The 9,436-nt window shown below is 40.0% G+C and overlaps 1 long non-coding RNA gene across 1 annotated transcript; it reads left to right on the top strand.

Moving 5' to 3' along the window:
- Nucleotides 1-5,617: 5,617 nt before the first annotated feature.
- On the top strand, nt 5,618-9,358 carry LOC128193812 (uncharacterized). Its single transcript, XR_008245113.1, has 3 exons — nt 5,618-5,887; nt 5,991-6,088; nt 7,811-9,358. It is a non-coding gene; the product is annotated as an uncharacterized LOC128193812 (long non-coding RNA).
- Nucleotides 9,359-9,436: the final 78 nt, after the last annotated feature.

Here is a 9,436-nt window from a genome sequence, read left to right as displayed (position 1 = left end):
GTTTTTGAAGGATTATGACTTCGAGCTACTGTACCATCCAGGAAAGGCGAACGTGGTAACGGATGCTCTAAGCAGAAAAGTGGTGCATGTGTCGTCCATGATGGTGCGCGAGTTGAGCTTAGTGGAGAGTTTCAGAGATCTAAGGTTACAGTTTGAGTTAGAACCGGACAGCATCAAGTGTTGTAACCTTAGAATATCTAGCAATGTGTTCGATCGGATTAGAATGAAGCAACGTGAGGATGAAGAGCTGGTGAAGATTTTAAGCGCGCTAGGTACGGATCAAGCTAAGGGGTTCAATACGGGAACAGACGGCATGTTGCGTTATATGGGTAAGACGTGCGTTCCGAATGACGGAGAGCTGAAGAGAATTATTCTGGAGGAAGGTCACCACAGTCGTCTTAGCATGCACCCTGGCATGACTAAGATGTATCAAGACCTCCGGAAATCCTTTTGGTGGCCTGGAATGAAGAGTGACGTTGCTCGTTTTGTGGCATCATGTCTAACCTGTCAACGAGCGAAGGCGGAGCATCAAAGACCTGGCGGATTACTTCAGCAGCTTGAAATTCCAGAATGGAAATGGGATAGCATATCCATGGATTTCGTGACCCATCTACCACGTACGATCAGAAATCATGACTCAATTTGGGTGATTGTGGATCGATTGACGAAGAGCGCCCATTTCCTGGCAGTAAATTTGAAGATGTCGATGACCAACCTGGCCAAGCTCTACATTCAGGAAATTGTTCGTCTGCATGGAGTACCGTCGAGCATAATTTCTGACCGAGACACGAGGTTCACATCTCGGTTTTGGCAATCCTTACAAGGAGAGTTGGGAAGCAAATTGCAGATGAGTTCAGCCTATCACCCTCAGACGGACGGCCAATCTGAGAGGACAATCCAGACGCTTGAAGACTTACTAAGAACGTGTGTCCTAGATCATTTAGGCGTTTGGGATGAAGTCTTGCCACTGGTGGAATTCACGTATAATAATAGCTTTCAGGCTAGCATTGGAATGGCACCGTTTGAAGCTCTCTATGGTAGAAGATGTCGAACGCCACTTTGTTGGTTCCAGGAAGGAGAGGGCGTGCTGACTGGACCTGAGCTTATCCAGCAGACGACAGAGAAAGTGAAGTTAATCCAGGAGAGATTGAAAGCGTCAAGGAGCAGGCAGAAGTCCTATGCCGACAAGAGAAGAAGGCCGTTAGAATTTCAAGCTGGCGATCACGTATTCCTTAGGCTTAATCCAACCACAGGAGTCGGCAGAGCTATGCGACCAAAGAAATTATCCCCGAAGTTCGTCGGACCCTATCAAATACTGAGGAAGATTGGCCCAGTAGCGTACGAACTAGCATTGCCTCCTCAACTGTCGAACCTTCACCCAGTATTCCACGTTTCCCAACTTCGGAAATACATAGCTAACCCCTCCCACGTACTAGAGTTGGAAGACGTTCAACTTCATCCAGACCGAACACTTGAGTTGCAACCAGTCCGTGTAGAAGACAGCCGCACCAAGCTATACAAAGGAAAGGACGTTCGTCTAGTTAAAGTGGTGTGGGATGCGAAGACGGGCGATTCAACATGGGAAGTGGAGGATGCTATGAGCGATTTGTATCCCCACTTATTTATGGGTAAGTTTCTAATTTTCGAGGACGAAAATTTTTGTAGTTAGGGAGAATGTGAGACCCTAGAAAATCGGTACTGCAAATCCTTGTCGCGTCACCATTAATACACGCCACATCACTGCTCAGTAAATTAAAAACGCACTTTGCACTGCATGCACTAGCGCCATGTGTCGCGTAGAAGCTTAGGAAGTGAGAAGTGGGAGTGCAGGTGTCGACTGAGGAAATGTTCGTCTGTTTGACGTGGATTGAACAAAATTGAGTTTTTGAAAATCTCTCCCACTCACCTGCACGCATTCTTCTTCTTCCTCAGAACTCAACTCTCCATTTTTCTCCACCTTCTCTCTAGAAACCTTCACCTTCTCTCTACTGTAACTCATCACCTTCTTCTGCGATCACGTTTCAGAACCGTAGGAACGTTCCTGGCACCGTGAGCTTCAATTCGAACCGAACAGATCCTAGTTCTATAACCGGTAAGTCACTCGACTCTGGACGTTGATCTGAACGTTTGTTCTGTAGTACATGCAAACTAAGATTCAGTTGCATGCATGGGTTATAGGTCTGAGTCGTTTCTGATTTCTGGTGTTTTAGATTAAGTGAAAGTTGTTGAGCGAAACCTGAGGGTAGAACGCTGTTAAAGGTCGAACAAAACCTTGCATTTCGGGAGTACACTGCTATCCAGGTAAGGGAAGCTTAGTAATTTAATTTATACCTGTATGTTGTATGTAAACCTGATATGAACTGAATGTATGAGATGTATGCTGGTTGAATATGCATGATCGAACGTCGCTGTACTGAATGAATATGATATATGTTGGTTGAAATGTATGATATGAGTGATACGTGTGAATATGAAATATACATGCTTAGAAGCAGTGAACATAAGTGAAACTTGAATATCAACTTCCCTATGATAACGTATGTCCGACATTAAACGGTTCTCGACCGTTTGATGTTCCAGTAAACTTCTTTGAATTGGAATACTTTCATTTGGGAAGGATTCTGGTCGAGCATGAGCTATGTAGGTCTTTTACTTAGAGCTCATAATGAGCAGTGTCGATCTTACACATAGTAATCGTATTGGGCAGTGCTCGGTCTTACACCAAGCGCTCTTACTCTTTTTTGGAAAAATCTTTGTTAATACAGATCATCCATCTGTGTCGACCGACAGTGTCGAGTACCTTTGTTAATACAGATCACCCATCTGTGTCGACCGACAGTGTCGAGTACCTTTGTTAATACAGATCATCCATCTGTGTCGACCGATAGTGTTGAGTACCTTTGTTAATACAGATCATCCATCTGTGTCGAGCACCCTTCTTAATGTAGGTCGTCCAACCGGGTCGACCGACCGTGTCGAGCCATCTTGAAAAATAGGTCGTCCATTTATCTTGAAGTCGGTATTACTTTATTTTGGAACGGGGCAAGTTCTTCAGTCTCGTTCCTCACATTCGTTCTCGTTATAAAGAGGTCGTGATTTTTATGTACTTTGACAGAAAGACAAAAATGAAAATAAAAGTGAAAGATTATAAATGATGAACATTGTATGAGGTGAATTATGGTTGTGAATTTTGGACGAGCGTTCCAGGGAGGAACGACTCATGGTTGAATATGGAATTTTGTAAAGTATGACTGTGGGCATGCTAATGCTAGCTTGGTCCATCCTGATATTCCGTGACACTCGTCTTCACGTAGAGGAGAGTAGTTCATCTGTGGGAATGGCAGGAGGTCCTTAGTCCATAAGTTAACATGGGCGACGTAAGAACGGACTAACCTCGAGTGGCAGCTGTTGAGTGTATCCCAGTTACTACACCACTCGGGTGCAAGGACGCCTGTAGCTACACAGATTCATACAGTCCGGACGGTCAGTCTAGAAATAGTTGTTGGATATTCATTTGTTTATTTATGTTGAATCATTCTGGTATGTTTGACTTGATTGAATTGATACTTTAATGTATGAATTAAATTACATGAGCTTACCCTGTGTTCTCTTCCTTGTGTTGTCGTTTGTCTTTGTATGTCCGTCTTGCCCTTGCGATGATCATCCATGTGGATGGGAGCAGATGGAAGTGAGCTGCTGGAAGAGGCGCTGGCAGAAGAAGTTTCGGAAGATGTCAGTCCGGTTGAAGTAGGGGTGAAGGTCGAGCCCTAGAGTGCTCGACATGTGGTAGCCTTTAGTATTTTGTTTAGTCTTAGAATTTGGAATACCGCTGGCTACATTACTTTTTGTACTTCAAGCCGTTCGACGTTTTGGACCTCGTATCTTTTTGTAAAGACTGCATTGTTTTAATGATTAATGTAATTAATTCTGATTATGGTTATCACTATATTTTGGGATGTTACACTCCCCAAATGGGAAAGAAACCTAAACCTAAACCCCTCTTTTTCGTCCACCGAACAGTCGACACTCCAGCGATGCTCCGGCGGTGAATGCAAAGGTCCGGCACAGGGAGGGAAGCAGGTGGGACGAATCGAGACTCAGAACGCGCCCCTAGTTCGCTGGGTTGGAGGGAAGACGATGCCGCCTTCGTTTCGTTGGCCAACGTCGGAGCTGCGGCGACCGTGAATCAGAACCGGCTGGAGGGGTTGAATAGCTCCGACACGGCCTTCAACGTTGTCCGGCGGCATTCCGGCAAGCACTCCGTCGGACCTCTCTCTCTCGAATGCCCTTTCTCCAACTCTCTCGGCCTCTCTCTAGGTCACACTCTCCCTCTCAACCTTCGCGCTTCTCTCTCTACAATTCTTCCAAAAATGAATTTCAAATTTGAATTTGAAAGGCACGTCTTGAAAACCCTGCCCACCCCCTTTCCACGTCAGATTTCATTTTCAAATTGATTTTCTACGTGGACCACTCAAATTTAGACACGTGTGGCGTGTCTAAATGTTGTCAAAAATGATTGTTCAAGTATCATTTTCCGAAAGAAATATTATTAGTGCATGTTGGAAGAATAATGGGGGCACCATGTCATACGCACTCAGCAGCAAGGCATGGGAGGAATGCACTAAGTAGTGCTGTCCAACTAGGCACCGAGAATGGAATTTGGAGCGTGGGCAGTAGCACTTAACATGCACATGGAAGGAGAAGCAGACGTCTCTTACAGTAAGATAAAAGGGAGTAGACAGTAGGCAGAGGAGTAGAGTAGGAGTAGTGTAGAGCACCATTTACGTTTCTGTTCTGGTTTTCATTTTTCCCCCTTCCCTTTTGGGGAGGTTTGGGGTTTAGTTTTCATTTTCCAGTGTTCTTACCCGGTACATATATATATATATATATATATATATATATATATATATATGTATATATATATATATATATATATATGTATATATATACATATATATATATATATATGTATATATATACATATATATATATATATATATACATATATATATATATATATATATATATATATATATATATATATATATATATTTTTAGTAATTAAAAAAAACTTTAGTATGAGTTTTATTATGATTAATCTAATAGCATTTTGACTAGATTTGTTTAAAGCTTTGTCCTGCTTTGTTAAATATTATAAGTTTTATTTTCTAAAAAGTTGATAAAATTATATAATTAGTCAATAATTATATTAAACTATATATTATATATTTTATTTAATAATATAATAATAAGTATAATATACAATTTTTGATTTAAATATAAAAAAAATTACCAACATATTTAATATTGTTTATAAAGTTAATTAAAGGTTAAACTCACTTCAGTCTTGATCTTGGTTCTAATTCACTTTGATTTAAATATAAAAAAAATTACCAACATATTTTATATTCTTTATAACCTTTAATTAAAGGTTAAACTCACTTCAGTCTTGATCTTGATCTCATGTGTAAGCTGTAAGACCTTGGAAAATTAAACTGAAGGCTAGCTGTCAAATCTAATTAATGCACTGAAACCCTTCTTTGATCTCATTAAAAACGCACTTCCTTAACTCTGCAACTCACGCCAAGTGTCACCAGGAAAGAATGGAAGTCAGTAATGGGGGTGCAGGTGTCGACAGGAGAGATGCACGTTCGTGTGGACGTGAGAAGAACAAAATGGGTTTTTCGAAAAACTCTTCTACTCTCCTGCACACACCTTCTTCTTACCATGCTCAGACCTTCCATTTCTCCTCCTTCTCTCTAGAAAACCTTTTCTTCTCTCTACTGTAACTCAACTTCTTTTTCTCCGATCAACTTTCAGAGACCGTAGAAGAGATCCCGACGTCCTAAGCTTTCCTTTAAACCGAACAAGTTCACGTTTGAAGCTGGTAAGTTTCCTCCTTTAGTCGTTCGTTCTTAGGGTTCATGCAAAACCAAGTTATGGTTGCATGCATGGTGTAGTCTAAGTACTTCGATTTTTATTGTGGTTAGATTTGAGTTGGAAGAGTTAAGTGACCATTGAGGGTAGATAAACGTTAGTTGGACGAGCCACAAATCTTGCGTTTAGGACAAGTTGCTCACAAATCCAGGTACGGGAAGCTTATTAATTTAATTTATATGACTATGTGTTGCATGAACATTCGTTGAATTGATTGAATATGAAAATTTATGATGCTATGTTATGATGTATGAAATGTATGAGATTTCTGTGATTTGATGATATAAGATATGATTATTTGAATACGGTATGATTGTAAATGAGTGAGACTATATGTTAAAATTGAAATGTGATAATATTGAGTATTATAAGAAATACCCTTATGATTATGTACGTACGTTACTCGACGGTCTTTGACCGTTCGGTATTCCAATGAAAATGATTTGGTAAGGGATTCTTTCATTCGGAAAGGATCCTAGTTGAGGACGAACGCCCTCTTGTAATAGTACTAACTTTGAGCGTTCGGTCGAACGTAGACAACCGAGTGTTATGTAAGGAGTTGAGAAGCTTATAAATTATAACTTTGGACACTTAGTCATTTCTAAATTCTATCTTCACCATCTCGTATTACCTCAAATTCTATTTATATTATGAGTACAAGTCTGCGAATGGGTCTCGACCCAAAGCGTTCGTTATGAGCAGCGTTCGGTTTTATACCGAAACGCTCGTCCTAGTATTAAAATACTAAACGGATAGAATTAGCGTTCGTCCAAATTTCTATAAATCAGTATACTGCGTTCGGTCATTGACTGGCAGTCGGCTTCTATAAAATAAATTGTTCTTTGTATGGTCATCTACTCGTATTGAGGAGTCTTTATCTCTTTGGTTTCGGCCTAAATATTTCCTCTTTAAATTATTCTTTGAGTAAGGATTTGATCTTTCTAGAGTCAGTTCATTCAACTGATTCGAATAGAAAATGACGTTCGGTAAATATAATGTGTCGGTTTCATTCGGTTCTGAAATGAGGAGTTCTCGATATCGTTTTTCACATTCGTCCTCGTTATGAAGAGGACTGAATGCTCGATATTTTATGAAATTGTAATGGAAGATAAAAATGAGGTTAAAGTGAAGAATGGTAATGAACGAACAGTATATGAGATGAAATAATGATTATGGATTTTGAACGAGCGTTCCAGGGAGGAACGACTCTTGTATGGATGAATATGAATATGGAATTTTGTAAAGTATGACTGTGGGCATGTGATGAATCAATATTTTACTCACTGCACTTAGCTTATTACACCGAGTTTAATCAAGAAATTGCGCTTAATTGTCCACTATTTATCCTATTTTTCCTAATTGTGCTAAATTTGATCGAAAATTCTTATTTTAACTAATTTGAATTATCTGAGCTAATTATTTTACAAGGAAAATTTGGAGATACAACTTGGGACATTTGAAGGATAAATGAAAAAAAAAAACAATTGAGCCAATTTCATCTTAACCATTTCAATTTTCGCTAGTTGCTGTTTGAATTTTGTGTCAACTTGTATTTCTTCGTTCGAGTCCAATTCTTATCCGTTTTCCATGCCATTTTTTTTCACAGTTTCGTATGGATGTCTATTTTCACGTATAGTTTTTACTTTGTTCAAATTCGTTCTGTGCTGTTCCCAGTAATTTATTTACTCCCCTGTGTCAATTCCGTGCTTACTATTTGAGTGTTCTAATATGTTTGCATTGTTTGTTTGGTGTTTGGTATTTGTGGTACTTGTAATTGATCATTCTCCCAACACTCTTAAGCAAGGATTCAACACGACACATGCACATTTAATTTCCTTTTTAGAAACACTTTCATTTTCTTTTGTGGAAGAAGCACACGGCCTAAGGGAAATTGAGTTTGGAATGCTGCTGCCACATCAAGCTCCAAGTGTCACGGCCTCCACCATTTATTTCTCCAACAAAGCTGCACTCCAAGCACATGATTTCTTCTTAGTACAATATGACTTGGACAACATTAGAGTATGGAGAGAGGAGTGGAAGTGACATGGGATGGACTGCACATCACGGCATTGTGGGGGACACCATGTCCCACACACACTCATGGCTATAGCAAGGAAGTGGGAGACACCATCACGGCACATGGATAGCTTGCAAATTTGAAGTGGAATTGGTGTGATAAATGTGCAAAAGAAAGAAACGTTGAAGCAAAAGAGAGTATTGTCACATGTTGTCACCAAACGGACACAACTCTTGGAAAAATGGACAGCACCATGCCTTCTTTCTTTTAAAGTATTTGGTGCAGCAGAGTTGCATGGAGAGCCCAAGTGTCACGGCCTTACACAACACACATGGCTGTACATGAATGGGAGGAATGCATTTTTTTAATTAGAAGAAGAAGAGCACACGGTCATGATCAAGAAAAATTTGATATGGAAGAGTGTCTAGTCCAACCGTGACTTTGGAGGAAGAAAAATAAACAAAGGAAGTGTGGCATTTGAATAAAAATTGGAGGAGCTTCATGTGATGAAGAGGAAGCACGGCATGGAAGAAGAGTGCAGCATGGATGAATAAAAAAATAGGAGTGCAGCATGCGCACTAGGAGGAAGCATATGGTGAGTGCTGAATTGTAATCCACAAATGTTTTCAAATTATTTCTGGAAGCTTGAACGAAGCAAGTGTCATGCCACGGCTTGCATTCTTTCATCCAACCATTAACACTTACACATGAAGAAAGTGGGGAGCAAGATTTTCAATTGAATATTAAGAAGCAAGGAGAAGGTATGCACGTTCATAATGAAAGGAAGAAAATTTAGAGTATTCAATTGGTGTAGTGCACATGCCACGGCTGCACATCATAGTGGAGAGCACTCCTTGTTTTGTTGTGATTGAAGAAGAGTTGGAAGAATTTGCTGGAAGGAGCACACGGCCAGGGCAGCCAACACTTGGAAGAATCTCCTTTCTCTTTTGGAAGTGGAGACAACAATAATGAAAAAGAAGGGACCACCAACACATCTTCATCTCACGTTTATTTTCTAGCTGCTGCAAAAAAAAGGGATTATAAATTTTTCACAGTTCGGAGTTTTTATTGACCAGAGGACAGATTCGGTTAAGAGTTTTTGGAAGGGAGAAAAAAAAAACCGTGAGCTAGAGATGGTTCTGAGTTTTTGGACGTGAGGCAGATAGGAGAGTTTGGAGAGGAAGGAGGCCGAGAGGTTCCTAGTTTGGAAGGAGGCCGTGAGATCATTGGAGCTGGAGGAAAGAAACCGTCACTGTTGGAAGGAATGGAGGATGATCTTGCTTGAAGTTCTTCTTGCCTTCTCATTTGGTTTTGTACACCTTTCCATTTAAGTTTTTGTTCATCTACTGTTATATATTCTGTTTGTGAAAGTTGTTATTGTAATTTGAGAGTTTTGTAGTTTTATTTTGGAAGTGTTTTCTTTCTTTCTTTTATTTGTGTTGCAAAAGTTCACGGTTGTTAAGAGGTATGTTTCCTTTCTTC

Source organism: Vigna angularis, chromosome 8 (genome assembly GCF_016808095.1).
Source record: "Vigna angularis cultivar LongXiaoDou No.4 chromosome 8, ASM1680809v1, whole genome shotgun sequence".
NCBI lineage: Eukaryota > Viridiplantae > Streptophyta > Magnoliopsida > Fabales > Fabaceae > Vigna > Vigna angularis.
This window is presented reverse-complemented; position numbering and strand designations above follow the sequence as displayed.